Source organism: Mirounga leonina, unplaced genomic scaffold (genome assembly GCF_011800145.1).
Source record: "Mirounga leonina isolate KUSES-001 unplaced genomic scaffold, KU_Mleo_1.0 Mir_172, whole genome shotgun sequence".
Classification (NCBI taxonomy): Eukaryota; Metazoa; Chordata; class Mammalia; order Carnivora; family Phocidae; genus Mirounga; species Mirounga leonina.
In genome coordinates this window covers 7,524,661-7,547,370 of record NW_023270442.1, presented here as the reverse complement: position 1 = coordinate 7,547,370, position 22,710 = coordinate 7,524,661, and the positions used below count along the sequence as shown (strand labels likewise).

Sequence of the window (22,710 nt, the reverse complement as noted above, 5' to 3'; positions counted from 1 at the left end):
ATTGATTTTGTGTTGTGCCACGTTGCTGAATTCCTGTATGAGTTCTAGCAATTTGGGGGTGGAGTCTTTTGGGTTTTCCACATAAATTATCATGTCATCTGTGAAGAGTGAAAGTTTGACTTCTTCTTCCAATTTGAGTGCTTTTTATTTCTTTTTGTTGTCTGATTGCTAAAGCTAGGACTTCTAGTACTATGTTGAACAACAGTGGTGAGAGTGGGCATCCCTGTCATGTTCTTGACCTTAGGGGAAAAGCTCTCAGTTTTTCCCCATTGAGAATGATATTCACTGTGGGCTTTTCGTATATGGCTTTTATGATATTGAGGTATGTTTCCTCTATCCCTACACAGTGGAGAGTTTTAATCAAGAAAGGATGCTAATACCAACCAAATATCAGAAAAGAATTGCCTCATAAATCACCTTTCCCATAGAATAGATTACAATGTAATTTAGACTTCAGAAGCAGTATCCAAAGGATTCACTAAAGGCATTTTTACTAAAATAAGATGTCACAGTTTTCACAGTGCCATTTCTTTGGGGTCTGTAAAAAAAAAACAAAAAACAAAACACTGAATATTCAGAAATGAAGCAAGAAGAAAACTGCTGGAAATAGGGTTTAAAATAAAATGGCTACCAACTTTTGTGCTTTTATTATTTGATATGTATAGAGAGCAACAGTGCATTTATCCAAGTTCTGAAAAGGAGTAATACAACTATAAAAAGATTCTAAATGAAATGATCCTTAGAAATCTATTACCTTACATCATCATATTTTTTTTTTTTTGGTACTAGGCACTGTTCTAAACACTTTACACTTAATTACATTGAATCTTCCAATCCCAGGGTATACATATTATTAGTCCCATTTTGCAGATCTAGAAACTGCAAATGTATCACTTTATAGTCTTAACAAATTTTTTTCCAGTGAGAATAAATTGCTAATGATGCAAAGAAATATCTGCATATTTACTCTTTGCTTGTAAGGGCTACCCATGGTGATCCTGTGGCTGGTCACAGAAGCTGCCTTTCCATGGCTGGAGTTCCAAGTGGATGATTATACATGTTTGAACAATCTTAATGACTCATATTCTTCTCTTTGGGCTTCTGTTGCAATTCCTCACTTAGTCTTCTTCAGTTCCAGTTATTATGTACACTGTGAATGAAATGGAGAGTGAAAGGACTCTTTTATCTCTGATACAGCACCGGGTCCCAGCAGACACCTTCACCCAATTATCTCCCAGGGCATGATTTTCACTAATACAGAAACCACTCTAAATTTTCTGTGAATGCTCTATATTTCCTTTTGACCAGGACAAAGGGATGAGTCAATATTTATAAAAAAGAGATAAAAGAAGGGGACATATGCAAAATGATGTAAACTTTTAACAAATAATTTTGAAGGGACAGTCAGGAATGTTGGTAGCACGAATGAAAACTGTAAAAATTGGTATCTACTTTGTTCATATCTCAATATTCCTACGGAACTGGTTGTGAGCTTTCTGTTATACATTTAAAATGTTTTCTTAAAAACAAATTAAAGGTGTTAGACTAAATGATCTCTAAGATCATTTCCAGCTCTATGATCGTATGAGGGACTAATAAATTGCTTTGTGGCAGCTTTCAAGAATGAACAAGCCAATAGAAACAATTCAATAGACTCAGAGCTGTAAGACACCATAGGAATATTTTTATGTAACATCCTTATTTCTTAGGTGAGGCAACAGACACAGAAGAGAGAGGAGACTTTTTCAAAGTCACTGGTGATAAGCATACTTCTTAGGGGCAACCAGCAGAACCTTGAAGTCCTTGCTTTTATTCACTGCACTGTGTCACTTCTCTCCACACTTGTTGGTTTGGGCTGTTATTGCCACACTCTTCCCTGCTCTTTCACACACTGATGCCCCATGTTTCTCATTTTCAGATCTCGGTTGAAATACCAAATAATAAGACTTCCCTAACAACATGATCTGAGGAAGTCTCCAGTGACCCCTTAGCATTGCTCTGCATCACAATTTCCTGTGTTGCCTTCACAGCACTTATCCCAAGATGTAATCAAATACTGCTTGCTTGTTTCTGTTCTGTCCCCTTTCTCCACTAGACCTTAAGCTCCCTGAGACCAGCAGCATGTCTCTATATTTAATGCATAGTTTAATGCATAACTCTATACCCAACACCCAGTAAAATGTCTGGGGCAATATAGGCAGTCAGTAAAAGTATATGTTGAATTCATTAGTGAATGTTTTACAGAACTACAAACTAGGGTATAGGATGTAGTTGTCCAAATGCCATAATAAAAGTTAGATTTAAGCCCAAAGCTCTTAAATTCAAAGTGATCATCTCAAGAAAATATCTTCCTCCCTCTCTGCTCCTTTTCTATACAGCCCTCCCTAATGGGCATGATACCACCACCCTACCACCAAGAACCAGGGAGTCTTTGGAACAATGTGGAGGCATTTCGGGTGACACTATCTCTAAAGAGATGCTCCTGGCATTTACTACAGCACAAATGGCAATCGTGTAAAACAAAGAATTGCCCTGCCCCCAAATGTTGCAGGAGCCAAAATTTTCTCCAAGATTTTCCTTCCTCAGGTACTCAGAGTCACCCAAAAGATACAAATCCATGATGACATGAAGTTATCATTAATTTTGAATGTTTCCGATAGTTAATGACCCTAACACACGCCATCGGCAATGAAGTGCTCAGCTGACTGGCTGGTCTGAGGAACAAAGGAGTATTAATAAATGTTCTGCCTCTATTCTCTTCTCCCAACTCCAGAGACTGGTGGTTACACAGCAAGAACATCTCAAGAAGTGTTTTAGCTTCCCTCACTGCAATTTTGCTTTGATAGCTATGTTTCACCCAAGTAATGGCCACATGTGGCTGTCCCCAAGGGGATGGATGCAAATATCCATTGTTCAAGCTAGGATATATTTTCACCTGACAGCAACCTGTATTCTATTCAAAGCAGAGCTTCATTTTATTGTTGGTGAAGAGGCGAGTGATAACCTGTGAATGTACAAGTTGTTGGGAGTATGAATAACATACTGAACATAAGTCCTTTTTATGGTCTCCATTCTTTAGGGGAAAATCCAATCAGGCGGCACTGTTTTCATGTCACCACTTGAAGTATGTCTTTGGAAATAAAAACACTGGCTTTTACATGTCTGGAGCATGGATTTAAGTAATCAGGCCCTAAAACTATGAGATAGCATTAAAGTTAAAATAGTAAAGGCAATATTTCTACTTAATACTAAGGAGAACAAAACAGAAAAGTCCATCAGGTTACTAAAAAGTAAACCTGGTACATTTGTAGACACCCACTTTAGAATCACTTTCATTCACTTATTCATGCATTCAGGCATTTATTCAATCAACAGATTTTTATTGAGGACCTATTTTGTGTCAAACACTAAATTTTGAGTTGATAGCAATGACACCTGGATAATAAGCAATAAGCAATAATAAGCAATAAGCAAATAGGCCTGGTACCTTGACCTATAGAGATTACAGTAATCTCTACGTTCTGTGTCAGAAAAAAAATACCAGTCACTACAAAACTAATTTATTAAATTCAATTGTAGGAATTTATCAAATGCAACTGTCAAGTCACATCAGTCCAAGGAGCAACCCTTAGAGGTCATTAAGCTTGAATGTGTTATTTCAAAGGTAGGAATGCTAAAATCGTAGAAGGTGAAGTGGCTCAGCTGAGTTGAGTGTACACAGAGGAAGCTGCAGGCCTGGGGCTCATACCAGTTAACACAGGGGAAGTTACAGAGGATCTTCGTCGACACATAAGGCTGACAGGACCCCTAAAAGACAAAATTCAACAAAGTGCGCTTTAGCTAAAGTTAGACTCATAGCTCATGTCATCCAAAAATTCTTCCTTAAGAACAATTGTCTTCTAAACCCAAGAGGTTTCCTTTTGTACTGTTTTAATGTGACTAAACGTTGGCTGTTTTCATTCAGTTTTGTGAAGCCTTATTGGTTATATGTATCTACGGTTCGTTTTCTTGTTGGTTAGTTTTAGCAAGGCTCAGTACTTTATAGTTGGAAAAGCCCTTTCTAGAAGCCAATCTGAAAAGGCTACATGATGTATGATTCCAACCATATGACATTATGGGAAAGGCAAAACTATGGAAATAATAAAACAATCGGTAGTTACCAGAGGTCAGGAAGGAGGGAGAGATGAATAGGTGAAGCACAGACGCCTGTTAGGGCAGTGAAACTGCTCTGTCTGTTCCTATAACGGTGGATCCATGTCAGTATACATTTGTCCAAACCCATAGACTGTACAGCAACAAGAGTGAGTCCTAATGTGACCTAGGAACTCTGGGTGATGCTGAAATGTCAACGTAGGTTCACCAAGTGCAACCACCGTCCTGCTGTGGTATAAGATTTTGCTAGTGGGAGAGACAAAAGTCAGGGCAGAGGGTATATGAAACATCTCTCTACCTTCCCCTTCATTTTGCGGCAAACCTAAAACTTCTCCAAGAAAATAAAGTACAAATCATCAGGTCAATGAACAAGGAGGGAAGAGTAGTGCTACCTGGGGCTACCTTTACTAATTAATATTCCTTCATTCATTCAACAGACATTGCACACGTCCTATGTGTCAGTCAGGATCGTAGGTGCTGGGGCTTTACCAGGGAACAAAAACTCTCCGGAGCTTCATTCTAAGGGAAGGATAAGGACAGAAAATAAAAATAATAAATAGAGCACTGACTGTGGAAATGCTCTGAAGAAGATAAGCAAGGTAAAAGGAGCTGGGGAACAAAAGTCCGTGTTTTTGATAGGAAGATCTGGGGCTCTTGATTCAGTGCCATTTAAGCAGAAAATCTCTTGATGAGGGAGTGAGGCTGGCAAATATCTAGGGCAAGAGTGTACTGGGGAGAGGGAGGAGCAAAAGCTAAGAGCCTGAGAAGGGAGAACACAGGACCTATTTGATGAAGAGCAAGGAGCCCATTGTGGCTGGAGCAGAGTGAGCAAAGGGGGATTAGGTCACATGAGTAACGGAACAGTTTAGGCAAAGGCTTTACGCCATGGTAAGAATTCTGGATTTCATTCTGAGTGAAATAGGAAGTCACTGAAAGGCATATATATATATATAACTACACTATATATATATGGTGTTACTATGTGTTTAATTCAAATATTTAAATTGTGTAATATATATATCCTTTTGCTGTAATATTTAATACTTGTATATTGCTTTTCAAATTTCAGTGTGCTTTCATCTATATAACTGCATTTTTATCCTCACAGGGGACTTGGTGGTGGAGTGTGAGGGAAAGCTGTGAAAAAGAGATATATGGGTTAAGGTAAATATGCAGCCTGAGACCATATCAAATTAAGCCTGGTTATCTGTCCCATCATAACATGCATTAATTTATCAGCACAGAGCTCCATCTAGCACATCCCTAATGGATATTTTCAGACTATAGATGAAAAAGAAAATTCTGGAAATTGGGTCACCACCATGGATCTTGAGGGGACTGGGGCATAGTTGGGGTGTTGGGTAGCAGTGAGGAGGGGTTTGCAGAGAAGTGGCACTGGAATAAAATTAGGAGGACTTCCAAGTGAGGATTTATGGTTCCCTAAAGTTTTTTTGTTTTGTTTTTTACTTCTAAATATCTCCCTACGGTATGCCTGGAGAATACTGGTCAAGTTCTGCCCAGCCTTTCTTAGGCAGCCTCCCAGAGGCATACCAAGAAATAAAATTTCACAACATAAAATTAGGTCTCCAGCATTCATTTTCATTTTTAAAAGTCTTTAGATCTTCTCTCTGAAATGTTCTACCACCCTATTTATTGTTTCCTGGACTGGAGAATCAGGTTCAATGTGTGGTTCTGTCTATGCTTCTGAATGTTTATAATCTCTATGACACTACACAAAAATACACAGTTGAGTCTATCCATTTTATGGCTGTGACTAGAGACAAGAAGGACTGTGATAACTAAAAGTATATGAGGACTGGTAAGGTCCTTGGTTCTTGTGAATGTTCTTATGGAATGTTTTACTAGCTTTCTGTCAGACTGACATGCAGCATGGGAACTTTCACTTCCTAAAGGTATTGTAATTTGTGGTATATATTTAATATTCTTTGTGCATGCCTTTGGGAAGATAGAAAGTAAGAATGGAAAATATTATCTTACTATCCTTCGCCTTTAAAATGAATTTAAGGAGTGTGTGCATGTCCAAAGTAGAAATTTCTAGTTTATTGCTATAACTTTTCAATAGTCTCTACATTTCCAATGATGAGTAATTTGGTGTGTATGTGTCTGATGCTCATTTAAGCATTCAAAGCAGATGGATGTGGAGGTAATGTCAAAATCTAGAGAATTCATCTCACATTTATGAATATAAATCACTGTTTGCCCCAAATTAGTCAATTACTAAATAAAATTTATAAACCAGCCAAATGTCTCCTATGTGAATTACCAGATTTTAATTGCTCACCTGCCTAAACCATTCAAAGGAGAATCTCCAATTTGAAAATAGCTACACTGTTTTTCATTATAAGATCAGCATTTTCCTTGGGTCAATAGTTCATAGCATTTTCCGGCTTTCTCTCAAAGCTATCCTCATAAAATGAGTCAAAGGAAAAAAGAAAAATATGGACATTTTCCAAAAAACTGCTATTTCTGCAAACTTCTTTTTTCTGAAATAACAATGCCACCTCCTAACTCAGAGCCAAAACATGATTTAGGGGTTGAATGATTATATTCTAATGAAGTAATGCCATTTGATTTCTAACTTTTTAAATTTCACATTTCACATTTCTGAGTGGCATAAAGGAACACACAACTCTTCAATACATACAGAATGAAAATGAATTGAATCCAATATTGAAATTATCAAAACACTCAATACCCTCAGATGTAGCTGAAAAAAAAATAGAATATCCTAATTGCCCTGAAAAGAGGGAAGGGGTGAGAAAGGAGTCTAAAAAATTCTAAAATGCTCCAGAAACATGTAGACCACTGCTTCCAAATACATATTTTAGAATATTTCAAACAATTGACGGGTTGTTAACTTTCCTCTTAAGCTCTGTGCATAGAAGATTCAGCTTCAACTACAGATCCCTGAACAATTTTCACTAGGGATATTTCCTAAAAAATAGCCTGAAAAAAATCATAAGGTTTTAGTTTGTTAGTGTGACAGTTGCCTTCCTTTCTGATTCAATTTATCCCCACCCTATGGTGCATCCTCCCCCTTTATTTATTTATTTTTTAAATGTTTTATTTATTTATTCATGAAAGAGAGAGAGAGAGACGCAGAGGCAGAGGGAGAAGCAGGCTCCCAAGGAGCAGGGAGCCCGATGCGGGACTCGATCCCAGGACCCCGGGACCATGACCTGAGCGGAAGGCAGACGCTTAACCATCTGAGCCACCCAGGCACCCGCATCCTCCCCCTTTAGATAGCAATGATTATGAAAGCTGATCTGGGTTAGTTTCCCTTTTTCTATGACCTGGATTTTCAGAGTTCAGGCTAAAAAAGTAAGAGAGGTTCATGTGTGGGGGCACAAGGGGTGCGTGCATGTGCCCGAGTGTGCTGCATGAGTACGAATATGTGGCTGTGTGCATCAATGTGAATGCATGTGAGAGTGTGTGGGGGTGGGTGCACTCACAGTGAACACACTGGACTTGGGAGTTAGAGTGAGACTGAAGTCCCAGTTCCACTGCTTACAAGCTGTAGGACTTTGTTGAAGTGACCTAATTTCTGTGAGCCTCGGTTTCCTCATCTGTAAATGGTAAGTCATTTAGTATGGACTATAGCTTTGTGCAAACTTCTAAGAACTATCTGTGATGGTTAATCTATATGTCAACTTGCCTCAGCTACGGTGCCTAGTCGTTTGGACAAACACTAGTCTAGATGTTGCTGTGAAGGCATTTGCGGATATGATTAACGATTGCAATCAGCTAACTTAAGTAAAATAGATGACACTCCAAATTATGGATAGTCATAAGAACGAAGACTGAAGTTTCCCAAGGAGGAAGCAATTGTGCCTCAAGACCGCAACATAGAAACCTTGCCTGAGTTTTCAGCCCACTGCTCTGCATTACACATCTGGGGCTTGCCAGCCCCCAAAATTACATGAATTAATTCCTTAAAATAAAATCTCTCTCTCTCTCTAAACACACATACACACACACACACACACACACATATCATGGTTCTGTTTTCTGAAGAATCCTGACTAACATATTATCTCATGTTGTTGTCATGGAAATGAAAAAAGTCCCCCATGAGGCTAGAATATTGTACGTATTCAGTACATTTAGGTCCCTTACCCCACTACCCCCTCTCCTCCAAAAGTTACAAGCAGTCCACTCATAAGGCAAGTTCTGAAAGCAAATTGGCTTTGTCCTTTAGGATCTGCAGGAGAGCTGGGGAAGGGGGCGGAAGGAGAGAAAATCATACAGGATAGACGCTCTCACAGGAGCTGCCTGAGACCAAAAAAAAAAAAAAAAAAAATTTAAAGTCCAGTGTGTTATTTGCTGTCTTTCAGCCCAGATCCAGCCCTAGGCTGGGTCTCATTCTGCCAGAGGAGAGGGCTCTAAGCCTGGCTGGAGTCATTATCTTTTAAATGAGAGCTATTGACCTGATTTCTGGAAACCATCTCACATCAAACCCAGACCCAAACTGTGTTTCACTTGGGCTCTGGCCTCTCAAAAGCAATCGGAGAAAAGGGACTCAAAAATAGCTCCATTAGAAGAAGCACTAGAAAGTGAGGCTGAGCTTTTTCTTTGTCACTGAATGTGATAAAAATAATGCAAGTCCTTAAGTACCATCACCGCTCCTGATCAGAATTTCTAAGGGAGAAATTTAAACCAAAGTCAGCTCAGTTACACAGCTGACACTACTTTCATAAGGTTTATTGATACGGTCTTATTTCTCAATAACCAGACATATAATTCACTTTCATCTCTCTCTGGACTCCCTAAAGCCTCCTAATGTAGGTTAACCTGATTTCACTTGGGAAGATGTTCAATTTTATGATCATCACTCAAGGAAACACAATCGCAAACTTCCAGAGTCAACCTAAACCAATTCACGAATTCAAAATTTTGGTGGTTTTCTTCATGTATTAAAAAACTGATTTCCAAAGATGTGTGTCTAGGAAAGGGTTACGGGGACACTCATGCCCTATTAGAATGGAAATTGGGCAGATCTTCCTAAAGAGCAGTTTGACAACATACACCAAAATGCAAAATGTGCATATCTTTTGACTCTATGTTTTCACTTTAAGGAAATGATCTAAAAGAAAGAAAACAAATACACAAAGATGTATGCATGAGAGTCATAATTCCAATGTTGAATACAACATAAAATAAAACCAGTATAATTATCCATAAGGATAATGCATATTGATCATCCATACAATGAGATAGTCTACAGCTACCACAGATGAATCATGCAAAACTATTTTATGTCCATATTATATTAAGCAGAAAAAGGGGGATTTAGAGCATGCTCCCATTTTGCTTTAACAAAAATATTATCTGTATATAAAATCTCAAAGAATACATACAAGAAATTGTTATCTCTGGGACGTTAGATGAAAGAGTACTATTATTTCTTTTTTTTATTGCTTTTTGGGGATAAATGGTCCATTTTTATAATCAGGAAAAAATAGTTATTTAAAATTCTAACTAGAGAGAAACTAATATAAAATACTGGTTTTCACATATTTTAAGGAGATTTTTAATTTTCAGGGTTTCAGAAAATTGGTCAGTAATTCTTAATGTAAAGCATAAGCAGAAGTGGATTTTTTTTTCCATATTCAAACAATTCTCTGAAATCCAAGGAGTCCACAAGAAACTACTGAAATCCTCAATAACCTTGCAGACAAGAGTGTAGGCTGAGAGCCATGGTAACTACTGAATAAATACGTTTGTCAGTGTCTCTAACTCTGTGGAGATGCATGAGCAGTTTGTCAATGAGTGACTTAGATACATGCAGATGGATTCCAAGCCCTGTCTACCATTGACTCTATCCTGTGCAAGTTGACAGAGCTTTTTTATCATCTCAGTTGAAACTATTTCTGCATTGTAAGTTTGCATAGCAATTTCTCTCTGGATATTTTCCCATTAATTTTCCAAACAAACCCATCTTAAAACTAAACTCCAGACAGAATGTGGTTTAACATGAGATCAGGGGTAAAGAGAGCTCAGTCATTTCTGAAGAGGGTTGATGTGTATAACAGGGAAATGTGTAGTATTTGTCTATCAAGACAACAAACTAAAGGCAGCAATCTGGTTTTCTGTTCTAGGACTCAACTGTGAATGGAGAGGTATGGTAAGCCCAGCTGCTTCTAAGTTGTGTAAAGGAGTGACAACAAAATAAATATAAAAAATAAAATTGTTAAATAATAATAGAAAAATAATAAAATTTAACAATCAATAAGGCAGATCCTGGAGTCCCCTTATTATGCCGGTTTTAATCTTTGAGTTTCTGCCTAGTGGAGATGTGGGAAATGGGTTATGTGGAGGAGACAGAGCAGAGTAGAAGTAGAATTTGGAGGACTCAGAAAAGAACCATTTAGCAACTGGTATAAAATTATTTCCAGATTTTAACAATGCTACAGCCCTACGCATCTTTGATTTATGCACCTGGCATCAAGACTAGCTCTAGTGCCTGGGTGGCTCAGTCAGTTAAGCATCTGACTCTTGATTTTGGATCAGGTCATGATCTCAGGGTTGTGAGATCGAGCCCCTGGTCGGGATCCTTGCTCAGCAGGGAGTCTGCTTGAGATTCTCTCTCTTTCTTCCTCTCCCTCTGCCCCTCCCCCTGTTTGCACTCTCTCTCTCACTTGCTCTCTCTCTCCAAAAGAAATAAATAAATCTTTAAGAGAGAGAGAGAGAGAGAGGGAAACTAGCTCTAGAAACCATGCCTAAATCGGGATTCCTTTAAGCCAGTGATTCTAAAATGTGAGCATCCCCCCCACGACTTCCAATTACAGGGACATTTGGCAACACTTGGAGACATTTTTGGAGCTACCAGTATCTAGAGGTTAGAGAGCAGGAATGCTGCTAAGCATCCTACAGCCTCCACAATAAAGAGTAACCTGATCAACCAGTATCTCAATTGAAAAAAAAAATGGAAGAATTATCTGGCCCCAAATGGCAATAGTGCCCAAGCTGAGAAATACTGCCTTGAACATTGTATAAAAGTTATAATAAAGTCTTCTAATAATATTCTTTTACAGGATTAATTGATATTTCAATGGTCGAAATAATCCAACAGGACATAACATGGAAATAACTTCAAAGCTGCTAATATCTGTGCTCCTCATAACGTGAAGCATATTTCTCTTGCTCCTTGATAAAACAGGAAACCTCAGACACAGTAACATCTTCAGATCAATTCGGCATACCAAAGGCATTGAACAATTTACTTATGTTCCATTTGCAAAGTCAAAAAATACCAACCACAGATTCTTTAAGAAAGACCGTGTGTTCAGAAAAAAATGACAGCAAGTTATTTCCTCAAAGAGCTCCGATTAAACTATTAACATGACCGTGAGATGATTAAAATTTTGTCATATATACATTTCCCAAGACAAAATGCTTTAAGAACTACCACAGAATGAATGTTTGTGTGCCCCCAAAACTCCTATGTTAAAACCTAATCCCCAGTGTGATGATATTTGGAGGTGGGGTCTTTGGGAGGTGGGGCCTTTGGGAGGTAATCAGGTCATGAGAAATGAGATCTCAGGGATGGGATTAGTGCTCTTCTAGAAGAAACCCCAGAAAGCTAGCTCCCTTGCGCCTTTCAACGAGTGAGGACACAGCGAAAAGACAGCTGTCTATGAACCAGGAAGCAAGTTCTCACCAAGCACCAAATGTGCCAATGCCTTAATCTCGGACTCCCCAGCATCCAGAACTGTGAGAAATGAATTTCTGTTGTTTACAAGCCATTCAATCTATGGTATTTGTTACAGTAGCCTAAACACAGGAAGACAGCAACCAGCAGCATTGACCCCAATTCTTATAAATTCTTGTGTATGCAAGTTGGAGGGCGACTCTGATTTGCCTTATTTTAATTAGAAAAGATATTGACAAATATTTTCTGTCAAGATCCTTGACCAGTGGTTTGTGTGAATGTATGATTGTGTGCATATGTCTGCCAACTATCGCAGCCCTGATGTTGCTGAAGTTGGAGTTTACAAATGTGTAGTGTGGCACCATTAGAGCGAAGCTTCATCCATCCTAGAGGAAGGAAGGCTAAAATGCTTCTTGAGAGGAATATGCTTCATGTTCTTAGGATTTAGTACTCTAGTATTTAATACTTGTGCCATTAGAAATAACCGATTATTGAAAACTATTTTTCCAAGACATGTTTTTTTTAAGATTTTATTTATTTATTAGAGAGAGCGAGCATGTGTGTGTGTGAGAGTGGGAGGGGGCGGGCAGAGAGAGGGAGAGAGAGAATCTCAAGCAGACTCCCCACTGAGTGCAGAGCCAGACAAAGGGCTCCATCTCAGGACACCGAGATCATGACCTGAGCCAAAACCAAGTCAGACGTTCAACTGACTGAGCCATCCAGGTGCCCCTTCCAAGGCATGTTTTAAGGAATTGTGGACTTAAAGGGGAAAAATCATGTCTATGCCAGCCAGTGCACAAACCCACTAAAATGCAGAAAGATATATTGCTTCCTAAGGATTATATAATCAAAAGACACATCCTATCTCTACCAGTTGTCATCAACACAATCTGAAGTTGATGTGATACTTCATAGTTTATCCAAGGACAATGCGTCTCATGAATCAACAACCATCCCTCTTCCCGCTTAGGAGAAAGATCTTTGCACAATTTGATGTTTGCCCATACTTATAAACAGCATCAATAACGCATGTCTAGATAATTCAATAAGTGGCATTTCTCAAAACAATAAGTAAAATAACAGCCATTTTAAATTATTTTTGCCCCTGGAATTTTTCAGCCATTTATGGAGTTCTAGAATTCCAGACATAACACTATTCTTTTAATGATCTCCGTGGCATGGGATCTGCAGAAGGTGAATTCACAGAAAGACTTCAAAGTCATACATTTTTCAATATATCAAGGGTCTAAGTGAAAAAAATAGGCATAAAACAGCAACTTTCAAGATAAGCAAAAATTTGAAAATTTCTACCATGCACCACTTCTAAAAAGCCTACTAGGTTGCACAATATAAATGTACTTAATGCTAATGAATTGTACACTAAAACATGGTTAAAATGGTAAGTGTTATGTTACGTATATTTTACAAAAAAAAAAGGAAAGGAAAAGAAAAGAAAAAAGAAAAGTAAAGTAAAAGCCTACTAGGAAAGCCTAGTAGGAAAAGCCAGTTCCTGGAGTGAAAATTCTCAAGATGAGTCTCTTTCTAGACTTAAAGTTTATTAAACCTGAGTCTGTGCTATAATCTCAGTATCAACAACTGCTTCCTGCCCTCTCTTTAACTTTGATGGGCTGGCTACGCATACTCACACCAGAATGTCCTGTGTACTGGGCGTCTCTTGTGCCTTTTCTCATGTCCTCTTGGCTCAACTTTTTTGTTTTTTAAGATTTTATTTATTTATTTGTTTAGAGAGAGAGGAGAGAGCATGAGCAGGGTTTGGGACAGAGGGAGAGAGAGAATCTCAAGCAGACTCTGTGCCGAGTGTGGGGCCCCCGACACAGGGCTCGATCCCATGACCCTGAGATCATGACCTGAGCCAAAATCAAGAGTTAGGCGTTCAACCGACTGAGCCACCCAGGTGCCCCTTGCTTCAGCTTTTTACTGCAAGCTGTCACTCAGGACCCACCTCAACACAGGTGTAGCTTCACGGCACCTCTTCTCACTGTACCACCGACCCACCACTTCCTGTCCCAGGGTTTCTCTGCTGTTACTGCCTGGTACACCTGAGGAAACCACTCAGACATTCTGATGCATGCACAGTTTGGAAGTACGAGGAAGTTAACACCACATAGAAAGTCAGGCAACTCTGAGGTACATTCCGCATAGCTCATTAGAGGATACCCAGCATATAATATATTTATATCTATAGATGTATATGTTTATGTATGCAGCACAGAACCTCTCTGGAAGGATACCCAAGGAATTGGTGACATTGTTATCTCCAGGAAATGAAGCTGGGTGGCTGACAGGGGTGGAGAGAGAATTTTCAATGAATATTCCTTTATGCCTTTTGAATTTTGAACCATGTGAATGTTGGGACATCTTATTTGATGTGAGAACACTTAATAGTCAGGCTGATTCCTGTCATATAGACTGGGGGTGAAAATAAATTAAATATGGCAAAGTTGTCATTTTGAGAAATTACCTTAAAAAGTCAAGCTTGTCACAGATTATCTTCCCATAAAGATGCTTTTTATAGAGGAAATAGCATTAGAAGTTCAGAAAGCAAGCCTCACATTATCTTGGTCACATTTTCGACAGTACATGTCGGAAATGTTGGAATTAAACTGTTGGTTAGAAACTATTTCTGGTGACCTCGAATTGATTATATATCAAAAGTAGTAGAATGGTGTGCATCATACATCAGACTACTAAACTAATTGACAAAGGCATTTTGCTTTCCTGTGATATTTAAGCAGAAGCCTTGGTCTAGAAGCACACTCAGGTGAATCCAGACAAATTCTGTGAGATCATTTCAGAGGAATTCCTTGATTTGGGTAGACTTCTCAAAATGGTTCCAAGTGCTTCCCAATGTTATATCAAACTTTGGCTACAAAACAGACTTCCATATCACAAAATATAGAAACCGCCATTAAGTCTGTTATAAACACAGGAGCTAATTTTACTGATGGTTTCTCCCATGTTTTAAGCAAGCATGAGAAATGAAAATCTGTTTTACAGGAAAATTACTCAATGACATTTCGAATAACCAGTCTAACCTTAGTGAATGTAATTTTCTATTCATATAATGTAGCTAAACAATGAAAACTTTCAGGAATCTTTTTGTGCATAAAACATGGGTAAAATGTTTATCCATGGAAAAATGGAAGAGAAGATGGTTTTGGCTTGCTTTTCTCACAAAGTGTATCAGCACAGGAAAATATGTACGGGTTTTCAACCTCCATTGTGTGCACAAAAAGAAGATACTGCTCATTTGCATGTGCCTAAACCATGGGGTGTGTTCTCCCTACTTTCCTTCTGTGCTTTACTAATTAGATAGGGATTTATTCTTGATAAAATTACAAAATCAAATATGAGTTAAATCAAATTAAAGAAAATGATGAAACTAGACATTCTTAAGCACAATAGAAAAGCAAAAGAGCCACTGCACATCTCAGCTACTCTAAAAATTAAACTATTGTTGGCTGTCCCAGGTTTTTGTCCATAATAATTCATCGGAAATACTATCACATGCTGGAAGAAAGCATAATTAAGATTGCCTATTGGCATTGCCCTACATAATATAATCTGTTTATTCAGAAACTCCACTTTGTCTTCCAAAGGTTGATTCAAGAGCTTCTTAATCCGACAAGATATGTTTTATTATGTTTTCCTTTGTAATGAATATTGGAATAGTTAATGTAGGGACTGATTCTTTATTGAAAACAATATATTACAGGGAAAAACACTCTGTCTGAGAAAGCAATCTCCCAGTTCCAGTGTGGGTTTATTAACCATCTAAATTTGATCTTCTCATGAAGCTAATTTTTAATTGTCCAACAAGTACATGCAAGGTCTTTTATACCAGAAAAAAAAAGTGACTATTTTAAGCTAAACACTTACTAAGTATCAAAAGCAATAAACCTCACTTAGTTTGTACTTAATAGGCCTTATATTTACTGAAGCCTGAAACTCTTGGTTATTACCACTTATATAACATTAAACTTGGTGCTTATGTAAGAGCATGATAGAGGTGACATTAGCCAAATTTAAAAACTCTTCATTAGAAATAGCCTACTGGTCAACAAGGGACATTTTAGAACTACCTGGAGATTTGCAATACTGGGGTGGTTTAGAAAATACTTCCTGGAATTCTAGGGATGAAACATTTAATTCAGAAACATTAATTTCCCTTCCCCTGATTTGATGCCACTATGGAGGAATACATTTTCCATCCCAGATATGTCATTTCTGGGCTTCTAGTAACATCCATTTTCTTTCTTCACCATTCCAAAAATCCATAATTTCCCTGGAAACAATGAGAAGTGTTTTTTTTCCACAAAAATAGTATCTATTCAATTCCAAAATAGTCAAGGCACTGTTTGGACAAATAAATCAGCTTATTCAACAAAATTAAATCCATGATGTCATGTTAACAAAAACAACAACATTGGTGGTGGGGATATTTAATTACTTAACCTGCATTTGGTAATTTTACAGGTTCAAGAGCCAAAATATGAGTCTATGTTTTCAACCCCTAACCCAGATCAAATTTATTCTCAATCCAACCTAGAAGGGAGCCTGGTGAAACACCAAGGGATAATTTTAAGGGTCATATTCTAGAGAAAATTTTAAGGGATGAAGAATCTGGACTATTTTTTTTTCTCCAGAACTCACCTGGATGGAGCACCTTTAAAGTATGAACACATCTTATCCATGGACTTGTTCAAAACATTCTTCTATTTGTGAGTCTCAGTAGCAGACAATCCGCCCAGGAGCTACTCTGGGCATGTTGGACATGATGGACCCGACAATATGTGGAATGAAAAATGACAGGCTGACCCTCCAGTTGAAATCGATCTGTTCCTTTCAACTTTGAAGCGTAAAGAGTTGTCATTTTCACTCACTCTGCAGGTATGGAATTTTCTTGTAACAGTTCATGGGGTCGAAGCTTTGGTCACTGTGCAGTATTCTATTTCTTTTCCTTTTGCAGAGATGGAAGACCCGTATATGACTTATAGCCCAGGCAGTAACCAAAATGACAACATGTAGGAAAGAATAAATTGACTGACCCCAGAGCTAAGCATCCATCTCAGAGATTTACGGTAGGGACCATGAAGAGATATCTAGTAGCCAAGAAGTACTTCTAGAGTCCTTGAATTTATGGTGCTCTTCATTTCAACCCACCTAAGAAATTGGGGTTGAAACAAACATGGTCTTATATTCCCCATACTACAGTAATTGTGGTAATGGTGGTCATGTTGTTAGTAATAATAGTAATAACTGTTATAGAAACATTAAAACCTGATATTCTTAGAGTTCTATAGTAGATTTTGCTATAACTTTCTGAAGAAGGCTGACTGAACCTAATTGAAAAAAGACCTATCAGCCTATGTATGGTAAAGACTCTCCCCCAACCCCCAGTTTTACTGAGATATAACTGACATACAGCCCTGTATAAGTTTAAGGTATATAGCATAAAAACTTAACTTTCATATGTTGTAAAGTGATTACAGTAAGTTCAGTTAACATCCATTATCTCATATAGATACAAAAAAAATGGTTATTTTTCCCCTGTGATGAAAAATTCTTAGGATCTCTTCCCCTAAACCCTCTTGCCAAGATGAAAAAGGAAAAATCCTTAGGTGCTGCAGAGAAAAAATAATGAGGCCAAGTAAAGACTTTGGATGCAAAAAAAATGTATGCCCTTAATTAACTATCCAAACTTGACTTATTTATTGAATCTCCCTAGCTCTCAATTTTATCATTCTCACAATGAGAGCTTAAATGACATCTAATTTCCATCTTGATTCAGAAATTCTAAGGTTCTATGATTAAATATGTCAGCAAAAATAAGTGAATATTAGTTTCTCACTAAAATTATTTCCAAGCCCACATTTCACATTTTGTATAAACATAAAGAACTATTTTTTTTTTCATATTTAACCCTGAGCAATACTTGAGGCACTTGACCAAGATTATCGAATACATTTATTTCCTCATAGGGTGACCAGCAGTTAAAACAGGACTGTCTCAGTCTTACAACTCAAAAGGCCCATGTCCCAGAAATCTCCTAGGCCAGTGCAAACCAGGAAGGCTAGTCACCCTATGTCACTACCATACTACTACTGCCACTCCAACCCACATCCTCCATAGCTCCTCTCTCCCATAGGAATTAATACCCTCAGTCAGAAGATTCAGTTCCACTCAGTTACTGATTTTATCTCAACCAAGAAATGTACTGGATCTGAAATCTTGCTACCCCCTGACCCCTTATCTATGGCCCTGACAACCTGCCATACCCTTCCCCCATTCTCATGAAAGGGTTGTGCCTGCCATTTGTACTCCCTGATGAAAGCCAGAGTCTTCTCTTGAACCAGTTCAACTTCCCACCTGATAGTGAGTTCTACTACTTCTTTCATTTCTACAATGACCCCCAAACTGGGCTCTCCTCTCACTATTCCAAACCTCCCATTCAGTCTTGAAAGAGAATCTAGGCCAGCCCAGGTCAAGCTGAGATGAACCTATCCCTCTGAGCATCATAATGTAGGCAAACATCCACCTCTGCAACCATCCCTGGTTCCTCTCAGTGCTGACTTCTCTATTCTTCCACTCGCTTGCATTGTTGGAGATGCCAGCCCAACATATAGCCAAGCTCACCTACATTGGGATATGGCCCTGTCATCCTAAACTTGACATTTCTCATATTTGACTCCTTCAGCTTTAATTTACTGCTGAAATCTGTTGTGACATAGGTGGCACGAATGTTCAAGACTCTGCTTCTCCCCCACATTGATATCAGCTATTCCTCAACGTTGTTGGAACATGGCTACAGAAAGGGTTAAGTCAGTAAGAGAAAGAGATTGCTAACCCCCTTGAGAGTCTCTTCAGATACTTGATGGACAACTAGAATTTCATGCAATTTTAATACACATGTATTCTATTATTTTAGCATGGAAAAAGTATTCTAGATGAGGATTCATGATCTTCAGCTTCAAATAATATCTTCAGAGCTGGGTAGGAATCAGATCTGCTGTCTATCGTCAGTCACTAGAGCAACCAGGATTATTGAATGAATCTAATTCACACTTCCTTGTAGAGTTTTTCAGTACTTAGTAGCAAGCCCCAGAAATAATGAGCACAAGCCCCAGGAGGAGCTAACCCCCCACCAACCCAAACCCAGAAGGTTAAGATGGTGGCCAGGCTGCAGCCTTTCTGAAAGTAGATCCTCACTCTAAGCTAAGACATATACCTCATTCAGGGCACATCAGATGTGGGAGGAGATGAAAAGCACAAAAGTAAGTACTGTCCACTAGCCCTTTTCCCAAGAGCAATTTCAGAAGATAGGATTCAAGTGACTCAAAAAAGAGGCAAAACTTGGAGCCAAAACACCTGGGCTTGCTCCCTGCTGGACAGGGAATGTCATATGGCTTGGGAAATCTGGGGTGGAACAGAAGACAGAGGCAAATTAAGTAGCAATGGAGAGGTGAGTGGTCAGGAGGCAGGAAGCCAAGAGCTGCTGGAGCTAGAAACTGCTGAAAAGGCAGGTTGGCAGCAATTCTAAGAGAGACAATGGGAACCAACCAAGTCAGAGCATCAGCCAGCTGAGTCAGAGCAAAGCTGAGCTCCGTCTGCACAAGACAAAGCCAGACTGGGACCCAAAAAGGTGTCGTAGAAGTGACACACTAATGCAACAGGTGGGGAACCAGGGAGCTGGGGAGTTCATGGGTCTGCCCTCCCATCATGACTTCATTCTTTAAAGTCCTGACAAAAGGCACACACTGTTAAGTTCTTGCTCTAGCTCTTCTTCACTTTTCATGTATCAGAAGAATCAGGTGTGTAAAACCACTTCAGTGACCAATCAGATATGTAAGTAGTAAACTACCACATATCCAAGACCATATAGTCAGAGATGGTGGAGCAAACAGTAGTTACAGTGACTAATACCTACTGAAAATTATGCAGAGTCTGAGGGTAGTGGAATTTGGCCAAACTCACTTTGCAGAGAGCTGTCACCACTGATATTGAATTTCACATGTGTGAGATAGAGTACAGGAGAGACAACTGGCTTAGAAAAGGAAGGTGTCTTTCTCTGCTAATCCTCCAATTATTTCTGCTACACCCCTCACCCCCATCAAAAAAACCCAAAACAAACAAACAAAAAAACACATTGGAATAAGAAACCTGAGTAAAGAGTTAGAGAACCAAAAGTCAAGATAAGGATGTGCCACTCATAAATTATAAAATACTAGACATTACCTAAATGTTCAGGGACTCAATTCCTTTATCTGTAAAATGAGGGGGAGGTGATGTTGCTTTCTCAATCTTACCATAAATGTAAAATAAGAAAGTGACATGTGAAGAATGTTAAGTGCTACAAACACATACTACAATTATGACTGTATAAGGATAATGCGAGACATTTTTTATTTCCATTTTATCTCTCTTTTACTTCATCTCTTCCTTGTTTCTCTTTTTACTTCTCTACCCAAGCCATATAGGGAATATGCTACTTTCAGATTGAACAGCTTTCCAATCGTAGCAAAATATGATGAAGTACAGAGAAGCCAAAAGGAATGTGGAATGTCAGGCTCATCAGAAATGCTATTTATTAAGAGCAATTGTTAGATAATGTCTGCATACTAGTCACTGACAGAAGATAGCATTAGCTCAAAAGCATTAAGATATTACCAACAGCCTTTCCTCTATGTTTTCCTTCCTATCCTTCCCACATTGTATGTTTTACTTTGTTCTCCCTTCAAAATGGTGTCATTTCCCTGATTTTCAGCCAAGTAAGTCTTCTGTCCTTATGTACAGAATTTAAAGTCACTTGATTATACATAAAAACATTACTAAAATAGACTGCACTTTGAAACGTCTACGTAATACAGTGATTATGTCTATTATTTGTCAGAGACTATCTAATGGAGACAAATTCTGAAGCCACTGTTCTGGCCTTATGGCTTCCTTTACACTCTAAGGAAGAAAAAAAAAAAGACAGGGGAAAGTAAAATGGAGAGGAACTGGGGGTGCCTGGCTGGCTCGGTCAGTGGAGCATGCCACTTTTGATCTTGGGATTGTGGGTTCAAGTCCTGATAGAGTGTAGAGATTACTTAAAAATAAAATCTTTAGATAAACAAATAAATAAATAAAATGGAGAGGAACTGGAGCATTGAAAATATTATCAATATTTTAATTTAAAAAATCTAAGCTGTCTTGTGCTATGCACTGAATATTTGTGTCCCCACAAAATTCATACGTTCAAATCTCATCCTCAACGTGATGGCATTTGGAAGTGGGTCCTACGGGGGTGATTAGGCCATGAGGATGGCGCCCTCATGATCAGGATCTGTGCCCTTATAAAAGAGACCATTGGGAGATCCCTTGCCTTCCCACCATGTGAGGACACAGTAAGAAGGCCCTGTCTATAAACCAGGTATCAGGAACTCACCAGACACCAAATATGCCAGCATATTAATCTTGGACTTTTCAGTCTCCAGAATGGTGAGAAATAAATTCCTGTGGTTTATAAACCACCCAGTCTATGGTATTTTGTTGTAGGAACCTGAACAGACTAAGCCATTCTGGATTCCCTCTCCACTCCACTGCCCTATATCCAACTGGTCAATAAGCCTATTTTTAAATATATGTACATTCTAGTCTCTCTTCCCAAGACTGCCTCTACCAAATCCTCTACTGCCTCTTCCAAATCCTCATAACTAAACCATCAGCTTTGCTGGTGTAGTGGTGTCATGCATGATTCCTAAATCCCCATAATCCTAAATCTTATAATACTCTTATAAATGCTTCCTTCTCTTAGTCCTTCATTCTTTCAATCTACAACTATCCTCTGCTTCTCTGTTTAAAAGCTTCCAATGGTTCTCTGTCACTGATAGACTGACATCAAATATCTAGAGCTCACCCCAGATCACACATCCAGTAGACTGTCTTAACACTTTTTCACCAAGCATCTTTCTCTTCAAAGTGGACTCTTTGTAAATTATCACCACAGAATGATTTTTAAAAATGAGATCTCATAAAAAATCATTTTAGAATGATTATACAGTTTGAACCCTGAAGATTAGCCTTTCATGTATAAGAAAGATCCTTATGTTCAGGAAATTATCATTGTCCTCATAGAACTTAAGAGTTGGGGAGAAAAACATTACCAAGTTGAAATTCTATCATACTGATGTGCTTACTGATTTCTTTCATTCTTTCAACAAATATTTACAGTGTCCATCATGTGTTCTTCATAGTGCTTGTTTCAGTAGACCAAGTGAATGGTCACTGCCAAGTAGGACTGTTAAGGAATGTTTTGTAGAAGAAAAAGAAATCCATTTAAGGTCCTGTGGATAGTAGGGGGAAAAACACTCCAAATGAAAAGTCACAAGTGTACACATGCATGGGGGACATGTTGAAGAATGACATGATTGTAATGGGCATAGTGTGTTAGAAAATGTAAAATCAACATATAATGCTAAGGTCCAGTACCACATAAATGTTAAGGAATTTTTATAGCAACTTTTGGAGAGAAGAGTCATTATTACCTGAATGGAGTTGGATAAAAGTTAAGTATAAGCTTCATGATATCATCATAAATATTTAATGGATCACTTTCTGCATCAAGGCATGACAGGGTTCATTGTGTAGAGGATTTTCAGTAAAGCACATGTATGGAGAAAGAGGAAGCAAAAGGAAGGAATATCCCCAAATTAGGGTATATGTCAATATTTTCGAGTATTTGGATCTCACACAATAGGCAAAATGGTACCACTGAAAGGCCTCTTTGATGGCTTCGTTTGACATCTCTACAATAAGATGTGTTGATAGTATTAATCTTTCGTGACTGACTGACTAACTGAGTCAAACCATTTCTTTTAGGATTG

At 38.4% G+C, this 22,710-nt stretch overlaps 2 long non-coding RNA genes across 3 annotated transcripts in view; one reads left to right on the top strand and one right to left on the bottom strand.

Annotated features, from left to right (window-relative positions):
• Positions 1–607: 607 nt before the first annotated feature.
• LOC118018795 overlaps positions 608–22,710 on the bottom strand; it is a 47,543-nt gene continuing 25,440 nt past the window's right edge. The window contains exons 2-3 of one of the 2 annotated variants that reach the window (XR_004681485.1): positions 3,749–3,807; positions 608–1,150 (exon numbers count right to left, since the gene is read on the bottom strand). This is a non-coding gene — a long non-coding RNA (uncharacterized LOC118018795). Of the gene's footprint in view, positions 1,151–3,748; positions 3,866–22,710 lie in introns of those variants that run through there. The other variant, XR_004681484.1, reaches the window with a different exon arrangement.
• Positions 4,001–20,805, top strand: LOC118018793. The gene is made up of 3 exons (XR_004681482.1): positions 4,001–4,751; positions 5,261–5,316; positions 16,492–20,805. It is a non-coding gene; the product is annotated as an uncharacterized LOC118018793 (long non-coding RNA).